At 43.3% G+C, this 24243-nt stretch overlaps 1 long non-coding RNA gene across 1 annotated transcript; it reads right to left on the bottom strand.

Annotated features, from left to right (window-relative positions):
- Positions 1–2627: 2627 nt before the first annotated feature.
- On the bottom strand, positions 2628–19868 carry LOC120443503. The gene is made up of 3 exons (XR_005615466.1): positions 19819–19868; positions 17931–18108; positions 2628–3306 (listed from the first exon to the last, which is right to left on the bottom strand). It is a non-coding gene; the product is annotated as an uncharacterized LOC120443503 (long non-coding RNA).
- Positions 19869–24243: the final 4375 nt, after the last annotated feature.

The raw sequence follows: 24243 nt of genomic DNA, 5'->3' as shown, positions 1-24243 counted from the left end.
CAAACATCCATTCCCACCCTCATGCTCTCAAATGCAATTACTCAACACTCAACCAACATGGAGACTGACATAAAGAGACACTGTATACACAATCACACTCCCCAAGCGTACTCTAAGCCCCAGGTCTAGGTACCCTTGCCCCTAGAGGGGGAAACTGCACCCAGACCCAGGTAGTGTTACCCTTTTCCCTGGGGTGGAGAGAAGCAGACTGCCCCGACTCGGCAGCAGCAGGGAGGCCCCACAATCCAGACCCCAATCGGACGGCCAACTCCTCCTCCCAGCCCCCCCGCCCCAACAGGCATCAGAGAACGGGGGGGAAGACTCCAAACCTCCCTCCGCCTGCTCATATGTAGTGTTGATGCATGTGTGTTCTAAGGTGCATTTAACAGGGTTCGTACGCTTTTTTCAGGGTCAAATTCAAGCACTTTTTAAGCACTTTCAAGGTCCCTTTTTAAGCTTTTCCAGCGCACAGTTGCAGCAACTGTGACGTTCACTAGTACAACTGACACACAAAACAAAACGACTACACTACACACTAACTACACAAGAAAACACACTAACTTGAGACTCCAAACATGATAAACATCACAAATCTCTCGCGTATCAAAACTCTCTCTCTTTTTCGCCACTCGCTCTCTCTCTCTTCCCAACAACCAAATACCACATGTTGTCAGATCATTTTTGATTGGTCGACATGGTACATTTTTCCACCAATAGGGAAGGAGTGTTTTTCTTTTTCACTCACAAGCAAAGCGTGTTTGCTAGCGCTCTCCATAAAAACGCCGCTTTTACCGCTTCTTCCCGAGTAAACGCCACTGTTTTATTCAGAACCCCCCAAAAAAAACATCGGTTTTACGTGACCTATCAACACAATTTAAAAACTGGTATATAGCTTGAAGTCCGCACGTTCGACCCAAGTTGAAATGGACACTCTGGGTCCGTCGACCCCAGAGGGTTAATCAGAAAGCCTTAAGTTAGCTAGTTATGTATCGGGCTAATGTTTAAAGCTTTCACTTGAGTAAATTAACTCATATTACTGCTAAGTAATGTTAGCTAAGTTCACAGCATATTCCGTAATAGCGCTGCCATACTGCATCACACTCAGTGCATTTCAATCATTTCTCCAGCGAGTTTGATAGCTAGCAAAATAATAACCATAATTTTAAAAAAATAGCATGTGTAACTTACGCGTACTGGAAAATTATTTACTAGGACTCACCTATCATGCGACTGGAGAACGCAAACTCCGCCATTGTTGTTTTCCATCAAACACTCATTAAAACAGCAACCTACAGGTATGTTAGCGCACTCATCCCCGACTGTCCGAGGGAGGGGCGGGTCACATATTGAAACAGACGCAAGGCAGCCCAGGCGGGAAATTTTGCTTTTATGCGTCTCATTTTATTTCTCTATCTGATAAGAAAACAATTCAATCAGATAGCTATTTATTGTGAATGAAATACAGTTACATTTTCAAGCACTTTTAAGCACCACATCTGAAATTCAAGCACTTTTCAAACCTTGAAAAGATGACATTAGAATTCAAGCATTTTCAAGGATTTCAAGCACCCGTACGAACCCTGATTTAAAACCCAGGAGGGCATGGAGCTACCTGCCAGAGAGCAGCAGGTAAGCGTATAGCCCCTCCTGATAGCCCTCAATGTCTACGTGTATTTAAAATTGAGAGGTGGGCAACGACGCCAGGGGTGAGGTGTACACCCTGATGGTCTTTTGGATTCCGTGTAGCGTGCCCACCCCCAAGGTCCTATATGTATGTGTTATGAGAGTGTGAGTAATGTGAATGTCTAAGTTGTGGGATAAAATTGAGGCACAGGCAGCCAGAAGGGGACAGAGGGGGGGGGGATGCCTCCCCTGCACCCTGGTGACACACCTTTACCCCAAGGCCCTGCATGTGTGGGTGATTGTGGTGGAGTGGGAAGAGGGAGGCAGCTGGAGATGGGGAGGAAGGAAGGGAGGGCAGTGGCCTCCTGGGGCCAGCTCCCCCGCTGACCCCAGTAGGCACCCCCATACTCTGCAACCCACCAGGGCAAGGGGGCCTAGGCCCATCCGGACCGGGGACCAGATCAGCAGCGCCGCCCAGCCCCACAGAGCCCGGGACAGCCCACCCGACCCCACCACAGAGAAAACTGCACCCACCCCGTCATCCACTCATCTTCCAGACTACACAAAACAATAGACGCCCAGGCTTGTTCCTTCCTAACCAATAGGGCCCTCAAATATACTCTTTTGGTTTTATTCTGATATTTATATTATTTATCTTTTATTATTGATTTACTTTAGCTCAACTCAGTGATTAACGGAGTAATGATGAATCACAATCAACAGTAACAATGTTGTAGTGCATTACTGAGTCATGTAAAACTCACTGGGTTACATGTCAGCTTGTAATGAATACTTATCATAAAAAACTAACATGTAATAATTGATGGAAACATTCATTTTTGTTGTTCTTCCTTTCAGCAGTCAGATGAATCCTTTCTTGGTTTGTAAACACTGATGCTTGTTTTAGGTAATGTGCTTGTGTCCATTTGTCTAGATATTTTGCTGCAGAGAGAAGCATTCAGCCTGTGCAGACCTCTGAAACCCCAGCAGCATGTAGCTGAGCTGTGCATAGGCTGAATGCTGATTGGTTGATAAACCACTGATAAACTGAATCAGGAAAGGGAGGGACCGGAGAGTTAACTGAGACCAGGAGAAGCATGAAAACTGAACCAAGATCATAAATACAGCATGAAAAGCACAGACGGCAGCTGCAGTGGACACTTTTCATTGTCTTTAATACAGGGTGGACACACATGGGCTGTATGTAGCTCCCTACGGTCTGGTAATGCACTGCCAATGGAGAAGCGTGTTGAACCCTTTACTCTGTCATCACTAAACATAGCTTTCCTCCACATGTTCAAATTCTGGTGCACATGTTGCCGACACCAGCACAAATGGGCCTGATGGTGAAGGGCAGCCACAGCAGGCTACCTGTGGGCCCTATGAGACCAGAGACTGTATAGACTCTGTTCTGGATTGCCTGGGTAGAGAGCCATCAGCCATATGATCCTACAGACCTTGACTGCATATCTACAGAGGACTGCCTATGACTCCGGAGTGCTAACAGGGTCAGGAAACAGACTTGGTTGGCCTTCAATTTGGAGATTGTACTAGGGTTCCAAATAATGTTGTAACCTGGTTTTGTGGATCACCATCCTCCGGACCAATCCAGTTTGGAGCAAGTTCTGGAGACACCAACTGAGCACCATAATAGCAGGGTCCATGCTCACAGGTGTCAGGAGCCTGAAACAAGAGTCAATAGCAGAAAAAGCTCTCTGGCATTGACGGACAAAATTTGGCAAGCTGTTCATGGGCGCAGCCAACATGCTTAACTTGGCTACTCAACCCACAAATGCATTCTCCCTATAAATGTGGCACTATTTAAGGAGAAGGAGGCTTTCTAATTGGTATTAGATTTATTTCCAAGGGTCGCTACATCATAGAATAATTAACTAAGGAAATGTTTGTTTAGTTTATTTCACTTTCACCAATGATATATATTCATTTAATATGACACTTCTGCCAGGACACATCATTACAGTCCAATGAATGCTTCTGGAGAAATTTGGGGTTCAGTATCTTGTCCTAAGACACTTTGACATGTGGACCCGAGGCACTGGGGATCTAACTACCAACTCTTCAATAAATGGACACTATACCACTATTTGTTACTGTGGAGGTTCAATTCAATTCAATTCAATTTTATTTATATAGCGCCAAATCACAATAGAAGTCGCCTCAAGGCGCTTTATATTGTACAGTAGATCGCACAATAATAGATACAGAGAAAAACCCAACAATCATATGACCCCCTATGAGCAAGCACTTTGGCGACAGTGGGAGTTCTGTGGCTCAGGTGGGAGCGCAGGTCGTCTACCTGTCAGAGCTTTGGAGGATTAATCCCTGACACATCCAGTCTGTATGTCGAAGCATCCTTGTGCAAGACAGCCTACGCTAAGCTCCCCACCGAGTGGGTGTTACTGTTAGAGAGAACTTGGTATAAATAAACATGCTGTGTGTGTGTGTGTGTGTGTGTGTGTGTGTGTGTGTGTGTGTGTGAGTGAGTGAGTGAGTGAGAGACTGGGTGGATGAGACTTGTAGTAGAAAGCACTTTAAGTGTTGTGTGTTGTTTTTGTTGTCGTCTTTCAGTCTGAGCCATATGTTTCTTTTGCAGTATTTAACATGAAACATGGAAAATCCTTTAATGGTATCATCTGTCATTTAACTTGGTCCTGTTGCCATTTAATTGCTTATCCTGTTTTAGTCATTTTTCTTTCAATGCATTCCATTTCCGTCAAGTATAGTCTAATAGATGATTTGCAGCCTGCTTGAACCAATATGACCTATGTTTTGCATTTTAAAGGGACTTACCAAACTGATCAGCAGTGGAAAATTGGGGCTTTAAATCAGTCAACATAACTTTCCTTTTATTTCCTCTCATCTATACCTTCAGTTGACTATGAATAAAGATACACGGTGCTTAACAAATTAGATAAAACAAAAAGAACTATTATCATATCCATGATTGGATATGATAATCATGATTATCATGATTGGAAGATGTGTATCAGTATTTCAGGGGGAAAAATTGTTCTGTGTACCCATGGCAGTTCTATGACAGGGGTACTAAATCTAATTAGATCATAAAATCAGTTTGGTATCAGGAGTTGTGTACAGATCAAACATCAGTAACTAGAATCTAATTAGGCCAAAGCCAAAATTTGGCAATAAGGTAGTCATGTAGTACTATTTTGTCCTTTTATTTTTTCTAATGTCCCTCATCAGATCAGTAAGGTGGGGGTCTGTTTTTTGTAACTGCATGTACTTGTCTGCAGAGAATTTACAGTACAGTGCCCTAACTGGAATGACTACTTGGCCATTGGGTCCAATATAGATTATCCAAATAGTCCACAATTAATGTCATTCTTAGTATTAAAGCTACAGTCAACAGGAGTTTTCTGCAGTTGATAAAGCTCTTGCTTTGTATGCCTCCACCAATGTACCAAATCTGTTCCTGTCTACACAAATGCAGTGACGGCTTTCGAGCAGTAGCACCCAAAATGCTGATAGTCGGGTGGTGGAAGAATTCCATATTGGTGGCCTTAGAATCTCATGTCTGCTTTTTGCAGATGATGTGGTTCTGTTAGTTATGTTGTCTTCATCTGTCTTCATCAGGTGGTGGCCTCCAGCTCACACTGGAGCAGTTCACCAAGCGAGAAGTGGCGGGAAGGAGAATGACCATCTCCAAATCGGAGTCCATGGTTCTCAGCCAGAAAAGGGTGGAGTGCCCACTCCGGGTCAGAGATAAGTTACTGCCCCAAGTGGAGTTTAAGTATCATGGGGTCTTGTTCATACAAACTACAGGAATATCTTTTTCACAAGTGAGCAGTGAATCGGACACTGTAGCGAGAAATCATAGTGAAGAGAAAGCTGTGCACAAAAGCGAAGCTGTCAATTCAAGAGGGGCTCAGAGTAGAGCAAGTAGTCCCCCACATGGAAAGGAGCCAGTTGAGGTGGTTCGGGCATCTGACTGGGATGCCTCCTGGGCGCTTCGTGGGTGAGGTGTTCCGGGCATGTGCAAGCAGCGTAAGATAAGATAAGATGACCTTTATTAGTCCCACAGGTGGGAAATTTGTTTAAAGGAGGTTAGTTGACTATTCTGGGAAGAACAAGATAGGGGCAAACAACACCTACACCCGACTGGATGTCGGATACCATGCTGGGCTATAAGCTAGCCAAAAGATGAGCTAGAAGCCGTTGACATCAAGACCAGAATGCTGCTTACTAAGTATGGATGGTTTCACCCCAAGTCCAGCACCCTGAGACTGTATGCTAAGTGAAAGGAAGGATGCAGAGGAATACTGTGCATCAGAACTACTATCCAGGATAAAACATCCATGAGTACATCAGGAAGAGGGCCACAACTGATCATGTGCTTGACATGTGGTTAAAATGTGACTCGTATCCTTAAGAGCTTGGAGTGATCAGTAAGACCAGACATTATGTCATATCTACATTACATCTGTGGCGTTTTGTTATTTGGGACATGGTGCCTTTGCTTTCTACTGCAGCTCCTAATCTTGTGATTTATCTGTACATCAATGAAAGGACAGTTTTAGCAACCAGTAACAACTAGTGTGAGTGTGTAATAAACAAAAATAAGAATAAAATGTTCTGTGAGTAATCCACTAACATTGTGTTGATTTTTTAATCAGGGCCACAGCAGTTTGATCTTAATAATGCCCACGATTCTACCAGCACAAACTAACAGGTTAAAACAGTACGAAAGGGAATCCTACATGATAATAAGCTACACACAGGAAACCTCTGCAGGCTACATAACAAATTCAGGAATGCTCAACCACATCATGAACCAGTATGCATAATTACAGCCACAGGTTAAAGTGGGCCGGAGCGGTCCAGAGCAGTATAACCTTCAGATAATGAGCAATTAAATCTGATAGGCAGGTTAATGCATATTACTGCTGAATGAGATTATTTTAGTGTGCTGCAGCCTGGTGTCACTTCCAGGCAGAGCACAGAGATACTTCTTCAGTAATAAGAAAATAATGACACAGTCCATTCACACCTTACAACACTGTTTTTTAGTATCTATGATGCGGTCATGGTGCAGTTATGTTAATAAGTGGACAGTAAATTCAGTGTAGAGCATTTTAATCTAATAAAGCCTTACTTTTATAAAGAACACCTAATAACTTTGACATTTTACCTATAATATAACGAACATGTTGTTTCCAGGTTGATTCATAATCATCTACGACAACTTTTCGGCCAGGAATAGTCCCAGTACATCTTATTCCACATCTCTCTAATTTCCTTAATAACTGACTATGATCTACTGGATCCAAAGCTTTCTGTAGGTCAAGATAAATACCAACTGATAACTCTCAATGACCTCGGTTATTTCTTCAACCATCTCCCATACAGCATAAGTAATATTTGTACTTCTCCGTAAACTATACTGATACTCATACAATATTTTATACTTATCAATAAACAGATCAAATTTTTCACAAACAATTTCTCTGAGGAAGGAGAGCTACTGCTCTATAATGATGGACACAGTCCTCATCACCATTTTTAAACACTGGAATTACCTTTGCTAATTTCATATTATTAGGAAATACTTGTTTTCATGAAAAGACTGATTACATATGTATGCTAAAGGTTTGAATCATAAACTGTATAAATCTCAATAACTTTTACAAAGTTCGTTTACTGTACAAAGGCACATAGACTCCATTTGTGTCCACATTTCTAATCGCACAGTGTTTATTATATAATTCTAATAATACACTTAAAAATGCACTTTATGCTCGACCAGGGTCATCATTATATACCCCATCCCAGTTTTGATTTATTATATCTATTTTTAATGTCTGAGTTCTCTCTGGTGATCTTATTCTGTGAAAAGATTTTGTTTATTATTCAAATATGCTTTGCTTGTGATTGTGTAAACTCTGAATGACGATTCACCCTGATAAACATGAAGCCTTGCCTATGCTTATCAAATGCCTGTGAAGACAAGTTCCTGTGTAAAGAGGAACGGAAAATGCCACTTAAGCAGACGTTTAGTATAGTACGGACAGAATGTTTAGTAAGATATGCATTTGTCAGTTAAGCAATCTATATTCTGAGAACAGGCGGAGACTGCCTCCGTCTGCTGTGTAACCTACATGCCTATATAACCTGCAATAAAGAAGAGTACTGTGTGACTCTCATTAGAGACGTTCACCCATGTACATGTGATTGATTATATTGTCTCACTGTGTCTCTGTTTTACTTTGGCAGCCTTCTATTTGGGAGATTTCCCCCAACATATTCTTACAGCTTTATAGATGGTCCACTCACATCAGATGGACACTTAACATTTGTATTATGTTTAAAAAAAAAATTGGAAGATGATTCCTTACATCACTCAAAAGTAACCCACTTGTTACTTGAACACTTATATTTGCAAACTGTTATTAATAAGGGCAGTACTTTCTTTGGTTATCTAAATAGGTTTATCAATAAGGGGTTAGAGACCAAAAGTTAACATTAAATTACAAATATCTGTTGTTAATTAATGCTGATAATTAAAATATAATTTCTTAGTATATATTTTTGTAAAAATAATGGCATCAGTAATGATAAACTGATCAACACAAGAACTGGGTGTTTTGTAATTACAAATCAAAACTATACTCTTAAATCTCATTGAATGCATTTCAATAGTTAGACTCTCTGTAATATCATCAACCACTGTTCTATCAGTTACCTTAAATTAGGGTTTAGGTTAGAGTACTCTTCTGTACATAAAACATCACACCACCCCTTTTCTAGTGTAGTTGGATGATAACGAAGAGAGGGGAGGTAGTCAGAACTGAGGGGATCGAACTACCAGAAGGCAACATTGGAGACATAAAGGACAGTTACAAGTACCTGCAGAGGGTCAGGCAACTCCTGAGGAGTCAGCTGAACGGTAAGAACAAGATCCGGGCTATCAACACCTACGCCCTGCCCGTGATCAGGTACCCGGCTGGGATAGTAAGCTGGCCAAAGGAGGAGATAGAAGCCACTGACATCAAGACGAGGAAGCTCCTGACCATGCATGGAGGGTTTCACCCCAAGTCCAGCACCCTGAGGCTGTACGCTAAGAGGAAGGAAGGGGGCCGGGGACTGGTGAGTATCAGCACCACCACGGCCCAGGCACCAACAGTCTTCATGCTCAGTGAATACCTCAGGCAGCAGAAACCCAAGAAAGAGGAGGAACCATCCTTGAAGGACAATTCTCGGTGTATGACTCTTCTCTTTTCCTCAGCCCTTAGCAGGTCTCCTGCCTACTTTGATGTTTTTATTGAGGTCAAGAAAAAGAGGTCAGGAATAGGAGATATTAGTTACTCTTCGAACACACCCTAAGACTTGACAACAAGACACAAAGAAGACTGGGGAAGTAAAAGAAACTGATAACTCAACAACTTAAATATGAGCAGACGTCAACCATGAGCAGGATTAAAACAGCCAAGAATACAGACAGAAAGAAACCAACCAGGAAAACTGCTGAAACACAAGAGTCCAGAGTACAAACTGCGACTCAGGCACCGCAGGGCTCGTGACAGCACAGCAACAACAGAATGGCTGAAAAGAATCAAGGTGCCCAAACTTCAGACCTCACCCCGACTGAAATGCTGTGCTGGGACCTCAAGAGAGCGGCTGCAAAACTCAATAAACTGAACCCAGATTGTAAAAAATTTCTCCACAGTGATGTGAGAGAGACGTCACACAGGAAATTATCACTTTAAGTCATTACTGTGGAATGTGCTTCTACAAGCTACTGAATCATGGATGCAATTTAAATAGACTGATAGATCACCGAGCAGCACAGTGTACCAATTCTATCCTGAAATGGAGCTCAAACAACAACAATCTGCACCACTGAGTGATCACAAAGTAGCCCTGAAAAGAAAAGGTTTCTGTTTTTATCCTTTCATTTTTTCTGTTGTTTTCTTTTTATTTGGAAGCTGATGATGTGAATTTAAATCCAAATCTTAAAGGCAAAAAGGAGGCTGAGCACTACAGTGAGGCTTGGAGCAGCACTACACAGTGGAAAGTCAGTTCTCAAAGCCAAGAATCTCATCAGCTGGCCAAGTCTTACTCGAGTCTCTGGCACTCACTGAGAACCCAATCAACCCCCTGCAGTGGCTCTGAGTTTGAGTATTTCCCATTTAAAAGCCTGATTTTCCCCTCAGCCCCACACGGGGACAGAGCAGCAGCAGAAAGACGAGCCACCTTCAGGGACCCACACTCGAGCAAATGCAGTATTTTCTTTCTTCTTGCTCTGTGAATTGACAAGTGCTGGTAGGAGCCAGTGCCATGTTTCCGTGCCTGAAGATGCATTGCCAGTGTGACTGGGTCTCCAGAGCTGAGTGCTTACTGTGGCTTGGCAGCATGGCACGTTCCTTACATCATTCCAAACCAATATTTGACTAGCTGTAGTCCCCAAACTCTGTGGCGCTGCAGTGTTTTTGCAACAGAGAGGCTGCAGTTTGACAGAGGAGCCAGATATTCTCCCACTGCAGCCCTCCTCCTCCTCCCTCCTCCTCCTCCCTCCTTCTTCCTCCTCTTTTTTTCTCCATAACACTTTTTTTCTTTTACATTTGTGCTACAGCTTCATGTCTGCTGCATGGGCATCCCTTGGGCTTACAGTGGTTTTCTGCTGAATATGGCATAATCCCCCCCACACACATACACACACACATGCACACATACTCTCCCTCTCTCTCCCTCTCTCTCTCTCTCTCTCTCTCTCTCTCTTTGTGTTTATAGCTGAAGGTTTGGATCCAAGTCTGAGGCTCAAAGTGTTTTCTAGGATGAAGAGAAATCAGTGCGTGGTGATGGGAGAGGTATAAAGAAAAGAGCTGGGACATCAGGCTGGGAGACAAAAGGAAAGAGACTCTGACACTAATTAAAACATGTGGGTCCAACACATCCCTGTGCCTGTTTGCTCTTTTCCTTGTACTCTTCAATAATAGACTCTCATAATACGGCTGCTTTTAACTGTGCACATCTTTGTGTTTGCCTTTTTAAGTTTGAATGTGATTGTGCCTTTGCCATGAATAAATATGCCTATGACAATGGCAAAACAAGTTCATCTGTAAGTTATTAGACAGTCTGATGCAGTCAGCTCACAGCTAACTGTGACATCACAGGTCACACTGTGTCACTGCACGTTTTACAAGTATGATCTCATTTGAAGCTAGAATAAAATAACGCAATTAAGAAAATTCAATTGCTGACAACTTTTGATGACGCCATGTTTAGTAAGGTCCAGTTCAGGTTCTGAACTTTCACTGAAACTCTCAGGTCCCAGTATGACAGGCTGCTGGGCAGGGAAATACCAACAGTTCCTCTAATAGCTGCTCAAAGCTCTGAAACACGATAGAAAGGACGTCTGTAAGGAATGGAAAGCAGGATTACTGACACCCCAAATCAGTTTTGATCTCTGTTGATTGTTTCCCTCATTGCAGCAAGTGTGTAGGGTTACATTTATTTCATATAGATATTTAAAGCCTTTAACATGAGAGGCACAGACTGCTGTGGCTGTGATGGCGTACCTGTGAGCCCTGCAGCGTCTCCTTGCCTCCATTGATAATCAGTCAGCCGGGTGCTGCAGATCATTCAAGTGCTTCAAGACATGCCTGCTACTTAACACTGATTACATTTATGTATTTACAATGAACCACCTTTCCAGACAGGTTTAATGTCTCACTCCACAGCCTTGTCCAAATATGGTCACCTCTGGCTGTATTATACGTCCTTATCTCTCTCATCATGTTTCTGAAAATGTTGAGTCTTGTGAGTTTTTCATTACAACTGCAAAAGGACGAAAATAAGAGAAGCATGTTTTTAAGTTAAGCACTGTTAGCTAGCAAAGGTCAGTCGGTTAATGGCCGTTCATTTATCTGTGTGAGACAGATTAACCATCTAAACATGCTTTAAATATGTGATTATATCATTTCTTTGATTCTGTAAGATGCTGTACGTGCTGCCTGGTCTGTGATTGCTTAGGTGAGGCAGCGACAGGAGCATGGAGGTGCTGGGGGTTTGGCTCAGACACATATTTAGTATAAAGGATCTGATTGTTCTGAATTCCCTCAGAGTGCAGGGAGAGAGAGAGATGTGAGGGTGGGGCAGAGGAGGTATTATGTTTCAAGTGATGTGGAATGGTCCACTGTGGTTTTGGGGGTCGGGGTGGAGGTGAAGGAGGAGGTGCTGGGTGGGGGTGGGCTGGAGAGAAACAGAAGGAGAAAAAGCAGAGTGAGACAAACTGACACGCACGCACGCACGCGCACACACACATGCGTGCGCGCGCACGCACGCACGCACGCACGCACGCACGCACGCACACACACACACACTGATAGAGACCTAATAATGTTTGACACAAACCACAGGATGAAGCAGACGTGTATTCGTACATGTTCAGTTTCTACACTGAATCTAAAAACATAACAGCAAAACTTTATGTTTAAAAAGTTTTAGAGAGAACTGTGTGAAAAAAACAAGGTCAGTATTGTTTTTGGTTTTTGTTGCTGCTGATGTGGAGAAAGTAGGGTAATTTCCAAATAGGGTGCACATCAATATTCATCCAGCTAAATTTCCCACTTTCATCTGTTTTCGTACATTTTTCTAACATGTTGGATTCCTTCTTAGGCTTAGAGTAAAAAAAAAACACTCTGTGTCTTTAAACTCCGAGGTCTCGGAAAAAGAGCTTGTTTCTCGTGTTAAAAACTTTAAATAACCCTGTGCTTCCCTGTTGGTAATGATGATGCTCCCGCTTTTGTTATCAGCTAAGATAATGCATGATATCCCTCAGGAAGCTGTAACAATGTTAATGCTAATGGGGGGAAATACAGTAACACTCAGCTGTGTGTGTCTGTGAGGCTGTCACAGTAATGGATACAGCCACATTTTGGAGAAGCTTAGGTGAGATGTATTCTGCTCTGCTGTGATTCTAGCATCCATCACTCTTCTTTGGCTCTTAATTAAAGGAGGAGGCTCTCTTAGTCTCAGCCCACTGTGCACTAATGACCTGCGAGAGGTTTGGCCTCCCACAAAGGAGGAGAAATCCCTGCCAGCACACAAGTGTCTTTGTGTTCAAGCATGTCTGCTGGGGGATGGGGACTCACGAGACAGCCCGAGTTAGGCTTTAACTGCGTTCGTCCCTAGTGGAGACTTAAGGGTCAAAGGTCACCTGCGGTCTGACAAAGGAGCCTGAACTCCCAACAAAAGTCATGTGGCTGGGAGCAGGGGCAGGCAGGAGAGGGCTTATTACCGCAGCCTCTCGTCTGGCCTCTAACAATGACAGATCAGCATCTGTACATGCTGACGCACTGGGGGAGGGCGAAGGATTGGTGGACATCTGTAGGTAAGGAGCAGCGTGCTGAGGCGCCGAGCAGCCCCAACTGTCACGCATCAGCAGATTGGCTGATTTCGCCTGTCATTCATCTGCATGTGTGTGTGCAGCTATTCACAGAGTAAAGTGCAAGAACATCTGAGGCAGAGGAACAGGTGCAGACGCCAGACTGTCCTCACTTCAGCACAGGCCCTGACATAAGGCCCCGCCTGAAGCTACAGTGGTTAGCATCGCACTGACACGGGTGAATCACGTCAGCTATAAATGAAAGCTCATTGCTTTGTGCTGCAGGCAGGACGCTCAACCTAACAGGGCTTTACATGTCATTGTGCTAATGACTGGGGTTCAGTCTGGACTTGTGCTCCAGACCGCTCGGACACCATCGTGCAACACAGACAAGTAGATGACTGACAGGTTTCCACTTCACACACACTTCCACGTGAACTCCAGTCCCGTCTAAACACGCTGGGTGAGCTTTCATAGAGAACGTGGAGGATTGTTTCAAACCTGTTGGGTGGCCATAAATCTAATGTCACCACACGTGTCACATATTTGTAAAAGCAGCAGGTGTAGTGAGATGTGGTCTGAGTGTGTGACTGTCTTTAATTAGTCCTGTTAAAACGTGAGGAGTGTTTCTGACTGAAATGAGAGAAAAGCTTCTTGTCTTTGGTTCTTCTTCCTGATTGGTTCCTCACAGCGGTTCAAACCTGCAGCGCTGTGAGTGGATTTACATGATGTCACTCCTGAAGCTTTTTCAGTTGAACATTTATAGACGTCCACAGGACAAACAGTGAAGAACAGACCAGTGTACAATCCCACAGTTCTGTCGAGTTATGACAGTTAAAATCTAACTACTCACATCAGGGATATAATCTGTTCTTATCTCATTGCTCAGTACTTGTCATTGATTGTCTTCCTGCTTCTGTTATAGTCGCCTTGAGGCAACTTCTGTTGTGATTTGGCGCTATATAAATAAAATTGAATTGAATTGAATTGAATTATATTTACAGTATTTGTTAAGAACATGTAACAAAGAGGCGTGGTCACTAAAACTCGTGAATATCAGTGAAATTCAAGCTAAATAACAACGAGCAGGTCCAAAGTCCAAAGGACCGGAGTTTGGGCTGATACAGGGGAACAAATACATCACTAGCAAATGAAACAGTTTATATGTGGACAAAAGACAGCAAATGTTCTTGATTTGATCTTCCATGGCTGTGGAACTGCTGTGTGTGAAACCTGCTCACACCAGCGCCGAGCCATCAAGCTTCATCCTTAAAATCAACTGTAAGCTCCTCACTTTAAAGTGGCAGCTGCCAAAAATGAGTTTGGCATCAAAGACCTGAAAGACTTTTCTGCTGCACAGCTGCACTCCATGAATCTGCTGCTATTCCCTGTATCACACCTTCTTCTTCTAACAGGACAAAGAGAGAGACTGAGGAAGAGTAGATTAGGAATGAAGGCAGTAGACAGGGGAGGGGGGAGGCAGCAGTTGAGGGGCCATCCTTTAGGCAAGACTAATGAATAAGTTGTCGTGACTGATGACTGAACCTTTCTCATGGAAATCAACGCTGGCAAAGTAATTAGGGAGCTCTTTGATTAGCCTAAACACAGCCAGGCACAGAGATGCTTCTGCTCCAGCTCAGAGCTGCTCCTCCGAGTATTGGATTTGTTTGAGCCGTAAGATTTCATTAATAAACCCGCTGGGATGAATGCGGAAAAAGAGGCGAAGCGAGCGCTTCGCACAAATCAGTTCATTAGGGTGTTTTCTCACAGTTATTTTTATCCCGCGCAAAGCTCTGATTCAAATTAACAGTCGATTAGCCCGAATGCTAACACGGCTCTGTGCTGTTCGACCACACAAAGCACTGCTGCTGTCTGACATTCAGCTTCTCGCTCTCCTCCCCCGCCCCACAGTGTTTTTACACGTGTGTGGACTTTCTTATGAATGATTCAGGAGGGAGGAGCTGCTCACTGCTTGTGGACCTCAGCTCCACTCGCTAGCTGCTTTTAATGTGTCCCTCTGCATCAGCACACAGGTACTGGCACATGCAGACGCACACACACTTATCGCAGGCCCTGTCGCTGTGTACATCCCTCAGTAGTGGAGAACATGAGTTGATGCCAGGAGAAAATTGTGTTTTCAGCCATCCTTCAGGCTTTCTCGTCCCTGCTGCACCTCTAAAACCTGCTGCCGCCTGCACTCGTGTCTGTTTCACTTAGTGACTCAAACGCCACCAGTGGATTTGAGAGTCATTTCTTCCCCAGAACACAAACTTGTAGAAACATCAGTATGTGCTGGATTCTGGGGCTTTGAGTAGAATTTCATGTAGAGTTACGCTGGAGCTGGAGCAGAGCAGCAGGTCACGCTGAGTTCAGCACTGGAGCCTCTAAGGTTTACATGATGAAGCCCTCGCAGTTTCCTCCAAAGCTGGAATGTGTTTAGATAAAGCACATCAGGACTGGACTGTAAAGGATCCTTCCCTGTGGGCCACCATGATAAACACAAGTGCTGCTCAGTGTGTGGAGCTTTTATTAACGTGGTAAAAGTGAGTCCTGCAGTGATGACAGTGCAGTGGCTGGAACAGATCCTGAGGATGTCCGGGTCTGTGTGCAGTTATTAACGACACTCTCAATTTGTTTGCCGGTGAAGCTGGCCTGGCAATAAAACAAATATAATAACCCCCTTCAAACACACACATACACTTGGTGTTCTACTGAACAATACAGCAGCACTGAAATGGAAACTATACTGGTTACTGTATAAGCTGTGTTGTAACAAATGAGATGCTAGCTAGTTACATTTGTGTATTAATTAATCCACGATGGCCCTCCAGTAGCAAACACTGCCCCGCTGCACACCACCATCAGACCCAGAGCACAGCACAGGCAGAGCACAGGCGCTGATCCAGGGCTCTTTAAGAATTTCCATCCAAATGGCCCCAAAATGAAGAACACATGGCACTTTAGTACGAAAGATTCAACCCCCACAGCAGAATGGAAAAGAGAAAGAGAGACTGAAAGGCCAGCGCCTGCTTCACATCTGCCAAGACAAATGGAAAAGAAGAAGTGGGGGCTGATGGGTGGGCTGGGGGGCTGGGTTAGTAAATCTTCAGTCTAATAGATGAGTACTCCCAAAAATATGTCACCCATTGGCCCAGCACGTGGTAAATATTCAACTTGAGCCACATAGGAGCTCTTTGTTGGCTCCTCGCTCCAACACACATGCCTCTTTTGTCTGCTGCAGCACGTGTGCGTCTGAAAAAGATCCTAATGAGTTAACACTCTCACAGGTCGTGAGCAAACTACAGTTTTAGTGACTCATGAGAGGGGAAGCTCTGTCAGGAGAGAAACAACTGTTTAACTTTTGCGATCAGCACTAAACAAATACTCCAAGAAAGACGCTTTGAAGGGAATCAAAAGCAACGAAGAGGGGTTTGCTGAGCATCTGGCAGATACTGCCTTTGGAGAAGAAGTGGGTAAAATGCTGGGTGTGGTGAGATGAGTGATACAAAGAGGTAGCATTTGAAGTTTAGAACTGTGACGACAACTGGCTTCTCCCAGCGCCAATATATGAAAGGAGGGCGTAAACCAGGAGAGGCTATTGTGTCGTCCTAAAAACAAGCGATCAGGTATCAGAGCAGCATATGCAAGGCGTGCGCCCGCCAGAGAACGGGTCTTTGGCTCTGTCACAACACGAACGCTGAGAAGCATCCCGCCCACCTCTGATCATCATCAACACGCCGAAATATAAGACTATCACGAGTCTTTGAGGCGAGCAGTCAATTAGCCTTTGTAGCAGAGCTCTGCACACAGATACCTTTGTGCTGTTTGTAAGCACTGCTCCAAAGTGGAGTCGACGACAAATTGCTGCCTGCAGACAGTATGGATGAAATGCTCATTAATATTTCAATGCTTCAAGAAGTGTTTAAAATCTGTAACTTCTGGTTACAGAGCCTTTGAATGCAGACTGTTTTCTTTGTCTTGCGATGGCCAAATCATCCCCGCATATCCAGAAACATTTGACACTGTGAGAGCTGCTCTTCAAAGCAGGACAGGTTGTCTGAACGGATCTTTTCAAAGCTCACAGAAAGTCAACAGTAAAAGGTGGCGGTGCAGAGCACAGACCTAACAAGACAAGTGCTTTGTATACAGCTGGGAGAGCCCATTACCAAGTCAAGGAGCGATTTCAAAGCCTCCAAATGTGAATGAAATCCTGGGGGGCAGTTAACGAGGCTGCACCACAGGTAGAGGCGGGCTTTATGGAGGGCTTGGCAATCCCAGTGAAGACAATCAGAGCTGCTCAGGAACCAGAGAAGAGCAAACAAGCTCTGCTGTCACACAGAAAGGCTAACGGGCTTTACAGCATCAGAGCGGCTCAGCGGAAACGTCATGATGTGTGATGTCAACAATGCAGTAATTACAGCGTATGCACAGTCGACATGAAGGATCCGTCTTTGTTCCTGTAACGTGCGGCCTCAGCACCGACTCTGCAGCCACCTCCATCCGCTGTGCACTGACATTTAAACACACAACACGGTGCTCACATGACACTAAGCGGTATAAAGGCATCCCTTCTGTTTGCTTTTACTATGCAAGGATAACACTGTGTCCATATGGTCTATTATTGTGTTCAGATGAGCCCACTGTACACTTTTCAAGTCCAGTGCAGATATGGGATCTGATATTAAAGAAGGTCAGAGTTCTTTAATAAGTTGTTTAAAACAGAGCCATTTGCATTTTGTGAACACTGACAGAAAGAACGTGTCTCACACCTGCAGTCAGCCACAGGAACCAAGGGTGTCTGTAAGCCTCTGAGGACTGTCATAGTAATGTTTTGGTTGGTGAGTATAATGTACTCGTACTCTAAAGAGCTGATCGGTAAGACTAGAAATGAGAGTACAGGTCACACTGAACCAAACATCACTTTATTCAGTAGTTCACCTACCTCACAGGAGAGGCCAATGGCAAGTCACCTGACTCGAATCCTTGACAGTGGGAAGAAGCTGGAGGAAGCTCATCCAGGCACAACATGCAACCTCCACACAGAAAGGCCCGAGCCAGCCAGAAACCTTGTTGCAAGGCAAACCTCTGGTCACATGTTCACACCCTCATGTAATGGAGTTCTTGAAAAAGGGAAAATGGTGCAAGGGTTCCATTAAGTTATTACTATTGGTGCATTAGAAAGAATAGAGTGGTATGCACCTGTGACCAACTTGGAATCACAAATGAATCCTACCTGCACAGCTGTGAGCTGTAAACATGAGCACGACTAAGGCTACGTCCACACTAACGCATCGTTTTATCTCCGTTTTGGCCTCCCGTCCACACTGAGACGGCGCTTTTCTCAAAGGAAAACACAGCGTTTTGAAAACGCATACATTTCAAAACGCAGCTGTCCCGTCGCAGTGTGGACACACGAAAACGCAGACTTTCTTCTTCTTCTTCTTAAATGTTATTGGCGGTTGGCAAAAAACTGATTGGTGCATTACCGCCACCACTAGTATGGAGTGTGGACTGGAATGAGCCCCCCCCACCCAAAAAAAAAAAAAAAAAAAAAAAACAACCTCAAATCCTTTCAAACACTCTTCCCGCTTTAAAAAACTGAAATAAAGCCTGGTAACTCTTACTTCCAGAATCCTTTTGCAGTAGGTCAACCAGATCCAATCAATTTCATTTTCATATTAATAAGGTTTTGAGATAATTGTCTCCTCTCCACCTGATATTTCTGACAGTGCAATATCACATGCTCTATAGTTTCTGTGTCTCCACAGAAGGCACATTTCCCCGTATTATGTTTCCCAATCAAGAATAATGTATCATTTAACCCAGTATGTCCAAATCTCAATCTCGATATGACCACCTCCTCTCTCCTGCTCCTTCCAGTGGTCCTCATTTCTCCCACCCCCCTTTGTATTGTATACAACCACCGTCCTCTCCTTTCCTCCTCTCACTGCTTTTGCCATCTACTCCTCAGTTCTTGCCGTATTATACTCAGGGTTCGTACGCTTTTTTCAGGGTCAAATTCAAGCACTTTTTAAGCACTTTCAAGGTCCCTTTTTAAGCTTTTCCAGCGCACAGTTGCAGCAACTGTGACGTTCACTAGTACAACTGACACACAAAACAAAACGACTACACTACACACTAACTACACAAGAAAACACACTAACTTGAGACTCCAAACATGATAAACATCACAAATCTCTCGCGTATCAAAACTCTCTCTCTTTTTTCGCTCACTCGCTCTCTCTCTTCCCAACAACCAAATACCACATGTTGCCGTATCATTTTTTTTGATTGGTCGACATGGTACATTTTTCCACCAATAGGGAAGGAGTGTTTTTTCTTTTTTCACTCACAGGCAAAGCGTGTTTGCTAGCGCTCTCCATAAAAAACGCCGTTTTTACCGTTTCTTCCCGGAGTAAACGCCACTGTTTTATTCAGAACCCCCAAAAAAAAAACATCGGTTTTACGTGACCTATCAACACAATTTAAAAACTGGTATATAGCTTGAAGTCCGCACGTTCGACCCAAGTTGAAATGGAGACTCTGGGTCCGTCGACCCCAGAGGGTTAATCAGAAAGCCTTAAGTTAGCTAGTTATGTATCGGGCTAATGTTTAAAACTTTCACTTGAGTAAATTAACTCATATTACTGCTAAGTAATGTTAGCTAAGTTCACAGCATATTCCGTAATAGCGCTGCCATACTGCATCACACTCGGTGCATTTCAATCATTTCTCCAGCGAGTTTGATAGCTAGCAAAATAATAACCATAATTTTAAAAAAATAGCATGTGTAACTTACGCGTACTGGAAAATTATTTACTAGGACTCACCTATCATGCGACTGGAGAACGCAAACTCCGCCATTGTTGTTTTCCATCAAACACTCATTAAAACAGCAACCTACAGGTATGTTAGCGCACTCATCCCGACTGTCCGAGGGAGGGGCGGGTCACATATTGAAACAGACGCAAGGCAGCCCAGGCGGGAAATTTTGCTTTTGCGTCTCATTTTATTTCTCTATCTGATAAGAAAACAATTCAATCAGATAGCTATTTATTGTGAATGAAATACAGTTACATTTTCAAGCACTTTTAAGCACCACATCTGAAATTCAAGCACTTTTCAAACCTTGAAAAGATGACATTAGAATTCAAGCATTTTCAAGGATTTCAAGCACCCGTACGAACCCTGTATACTCTTCACTTCAGCTTGACCAAAACAAACAGCCAGGTCAACCGTCCCATGTTTTGTGGCTTGCTTCGCCGCTCTGTCTGCCATTTCATTCCCCAGTATTCCATAATGCGCTGGAATCCATAGAAACACAACTGTAAGACCCATCATGTCTATTCTGAATAGTGTTTGCAGAATTTATGCTAGAATATCTACTCTTGCATCTGAGTGACTACACTGTAAACTAAGCAATGATGCTCTTGAGTCTGAACAATTGATAGCTTTTAATGGCCTCATATCTTCCACTCACTGAATCGCCAACAGAATTGCAAGCAGTTCTCCAGTGAATACTGACAGTCTATCAGTGATCCTTTTTTCTATTTTAACCATGAACTCCGGGACCACAACTGCTACACCAATGTGACTGGCTGAATCCTTAGATGCATCTGTATATAACTGAACATAACCATAAAACTGGTCAATGTAAGCCTGCACAGTATAGGAGTTTAAAATAAATGCCCCATCCTTAGTCTTCTTATCCAGTAGAGTGAAATCAACTATGGCTTCAGGAAGTATCCAGGGAGATATTGCTGGCAACGAAACTCTTTGACAAACGTCCAACTGATCCAGTTTAAATTCACTTGCTCTTCCACCCACAATCCACCCAAAGCTCTTTGATTTCCGCCTTTCTTTCTCCCAGCAAGGGTTGAGAACTGCTCGTGTTGGGTGATCCTGTCCATGGCCTCGAAGATTTGCCCAGTAATTAAGTACAAGTTGTGTTCTTCTCAGTCCTAGAGGCATCTCCCCCATCTCCACCTGCAAAGCTGCAGTAGGAGTTGTTTTAAAAGCACCTGTACAAAGTCTTAGCACCTGATGTTGAATAACGTCTAACTTAACTAGAGTTGTGTCTGCAGCCGAACAGTTTGCTACACACCTGTAATCTAACACAGATCTGACCAACCCCACGTATATGGCTCTCAAGGACTTCCTGTCTGCTCCCCACTCCCTCCCAACCAAACACCTCAATATATTCAATACTTTTTTGCATTTATCAACCATTTTCTGAATATGAACCCCCCATGTCAGCCTTTCATCCAACCACATTCCCAGAAACTTAAATTGCCTAACTCTTTCTAACTATAAACCATGCAACTTTAGCTTAACTTCCTCACTAACCCTTTTCCTTGTAAAGAACATTGTCTTGGTCTTATCCACTGAAAATTTAAAACCCCACTTATACGACCACTCTTCAACTTTCCCAATTGCTCCCTGCAGTTTCCTCACAATAAAGTCGACATTTTTCCCTCTCTTCCATATTGCCCCATCATCAGCAAAAAGCGAACACCCCAATCCACCCTCTATGCCATCAAACACATCATTTATCATTAAAGAAAATAACAAAGGGCTCACTATGCTCCCTTGAGGTGTACCGTTTTCTACCAAAAACCTTTCAGAATAAACCTTCCCAATCCTCACTTGAATTTGTCTTCCCTGTAAAAAATTCATAGTCCACCTGTACATCCTCCCCCTAATACCCAATTTACAGAGTTTAATTAGTAGGCCTTCCCTCCACATCATATCATAGGCTTTTTCAATATCAAAAAACACAGCAACTACACTTTCTTTGTTTATTTGGGCTTTTCTAACTTCATGCTCCAAACACAACACTGGATCCATGGTAGACCTCCCTCTCCTAAACCCACTTTGATGCTTAGAGAGAAAGCCTCTAGTTTCTAAATAGTACGTTAATCTTTCATTTATCATATGCTCCATTACTTTACAAACATGCGAGGTCAAAGCTATGGGTCTAAAATTTTCTGGATTGCAACGCAGACTTTCTAAAACGATGACGTATTTTAGTCATGTGATGCAGTCATGTGACCAAATAAACAAAGACAGCGGAGTGCATTATACAGCGGTTGTTTTGATTGCTCTCAATTTTGACAGCCCTAAAAAAGATGAATATCAGTTTGTACATGCTCCAGATAGCTTTTCTTCAGATTCTTTAATTCTCACTCGCTTTTGCGCATGCACAGGACTGGAACGTAAGCGTTTTCATCTGTTTCAATGTGGACGCACAACTCTGTGAAAACGACTGAAAACGCTAGTGTGGACGCGGCGCGTTTTCAGATGAAAATGCCGTTTTCAAATCTACCCGGGCTAGTGTGGGCGTAGCCTAAGACTGCATGAAGACTGAAACCCAGTGGCTTACACATATTCAGCCACATGAGCAATGAACTGAGCTCATTTTGTGCATAAAAAATTTACACCAATCAAATGTGTGGTCATTTCAATCATATATATTTCACCTCTGTAATATTCTAGATATGTATAATTGAGCGATTTGTATATATTTATGCTGTTTCTTAAATTTTAAACTCTGTAACATATTGTATTATTTAAATAGTTTGTTACTGTTACTGTCTGTTACTGTCTTGGAGCAACTGTAACCCAAATAATTCCCATTAGGGATTAATAAAGTATTCTGATTCTGATTTTGAGGCATTCCACTCAGGCCCATCGTCTGGGTGGGGCTCCATTTGAATCTATGCAGTCCACGTTTCTTTATTAAGCATTATGTCAGAACAGTAAAAGGCCAAAGCCAAGCTGGCAACACAAAACAAGCACACTATTGTCTACAACATCAGTGTATAGGCTCAGAGAAAGGAGCACCTTTGTCCTAGTCTGAGGTTGTGCTGCTGGTATTCATGTGAAAACACACACAGCACTGCGAGCTCCTGGTCCGTGAGTCTAAAGTTTCTAATCAGTGTCCAGCTCTTTGTTCCAGCAGACTCTGATGAAGAAGATGTCAAATGAAAGCACCTAGTTTGTGACTTGCACAGCTGACCACACACTCTGTCATCCTTTATATGGGTCATTCACAGTCACAACTCAATTCAATTCAATTCAATTTTATTTATATAGCGCCAAATCACAACAAAAGTCGCCTCAAGGTGCTTTATATTGTACAGTAGATAGCACAATAATAAATACAGAGAAAAACCCAACAATCATATGACCCCCTATGAGCAAGCACTTTGGCGACAGTGGGAAGGAAAAACTCCCTTTTAACAGGAAGAAACCTCCGGCAGAACCAGGCTCAGGGAGGGGCGGGGCCATCTGCTGCGACCGGTTGGGGTGAAAGAAGGAAAACAGGATGAAAGACATGTTGTGGAAGAGAGACAGAGATTAATAACAGATATGATTCGATGCAGAGAGGTCTGTTAGCACATAGTGAGTGAGAAAGGTGACTGGAAGGAAAAACTCAATGCATCATGGGAATCCCCGCAGCCTCACGTCTATTGCAGCATAACTAAGGGAGGATTCAGGGTCACCTGGTCCAGCCCTAACTATATGCTTTAGCAAAAGGAAAGTTTTAAGCCTAATCTTGAAAGTAGAGATAGTGTCTGTCTCCCGAATCCAAACTGGAAGTTGGTTCCACAGAAGAGGGGCCTGAAAACTGAAGGCTCTGCCTCCCATTCTACTTTTAAATACTCTAGGAACAACAAGTAGGCCTGCAGTGCAAGAGCGAAGTGCTCTAATAGGGTGATATGGTACTACAAGGTCATTAAGATAAGATGGGGCCTGATTATTTAAGACCTTGTATGTGAGGAGCAGGATTTTGAATTCAATTCTGGATTTAACAGGAAGCCAATGAAGGAAGCCAAAACAGGAGAAATATGCTCTCTTTCTAGTCCCTGTCAGTACCCTTGCTGCAGCATTTTGGATTAGCTGAAGGCTTTTCAGCGAGTTTTAGGACATCCTGATAATAAAGAATTACAGTAGTCCAGCCTGGAAGTAATAAATGCATGAACTAGTTTTTCAGCATCACTCTGAGACAGGATATTTCTAATTTTAGAGATGTTGCGCAAATGGAAGAAAGCAGTCTTACATATTTGTTTAATATGTGCGTTGAAGGATATGTCCTGGTCAAAAATGACTCCAAGGTTCCTCACAGCATTACTGGAGGCCAAGGTAATGCCATCCAGAGTAAGAATCTGCTTAGATACCATATTTCTAAGATTTTCAGGGCCGAGTACAATAACCTCAGTTTGATCTGAATTAAGAAGCAGAAAGTTAGCGGC

The sequence above is a fragment of the Oreochromis aureus genome, linkage group 2 (assembly GCF_013358895.1).
Source record: "Oreochromis aureus strain Israel breed Guangdong linkage group 2, ZZ_aureus, whole genome shotgun sequence".
Lineage (NCBI taxonomy): Eukaryota > Metazoa > Chordata > Actinopteri > Cichliformes > Cichlidae > Oreochromis > Oreochromis aureus.
The sequence above is the reverse complement of the archived record's forward strand: the minus strand, read 5'-3'. Positions and strand labels throughout refer to the sequence as shown.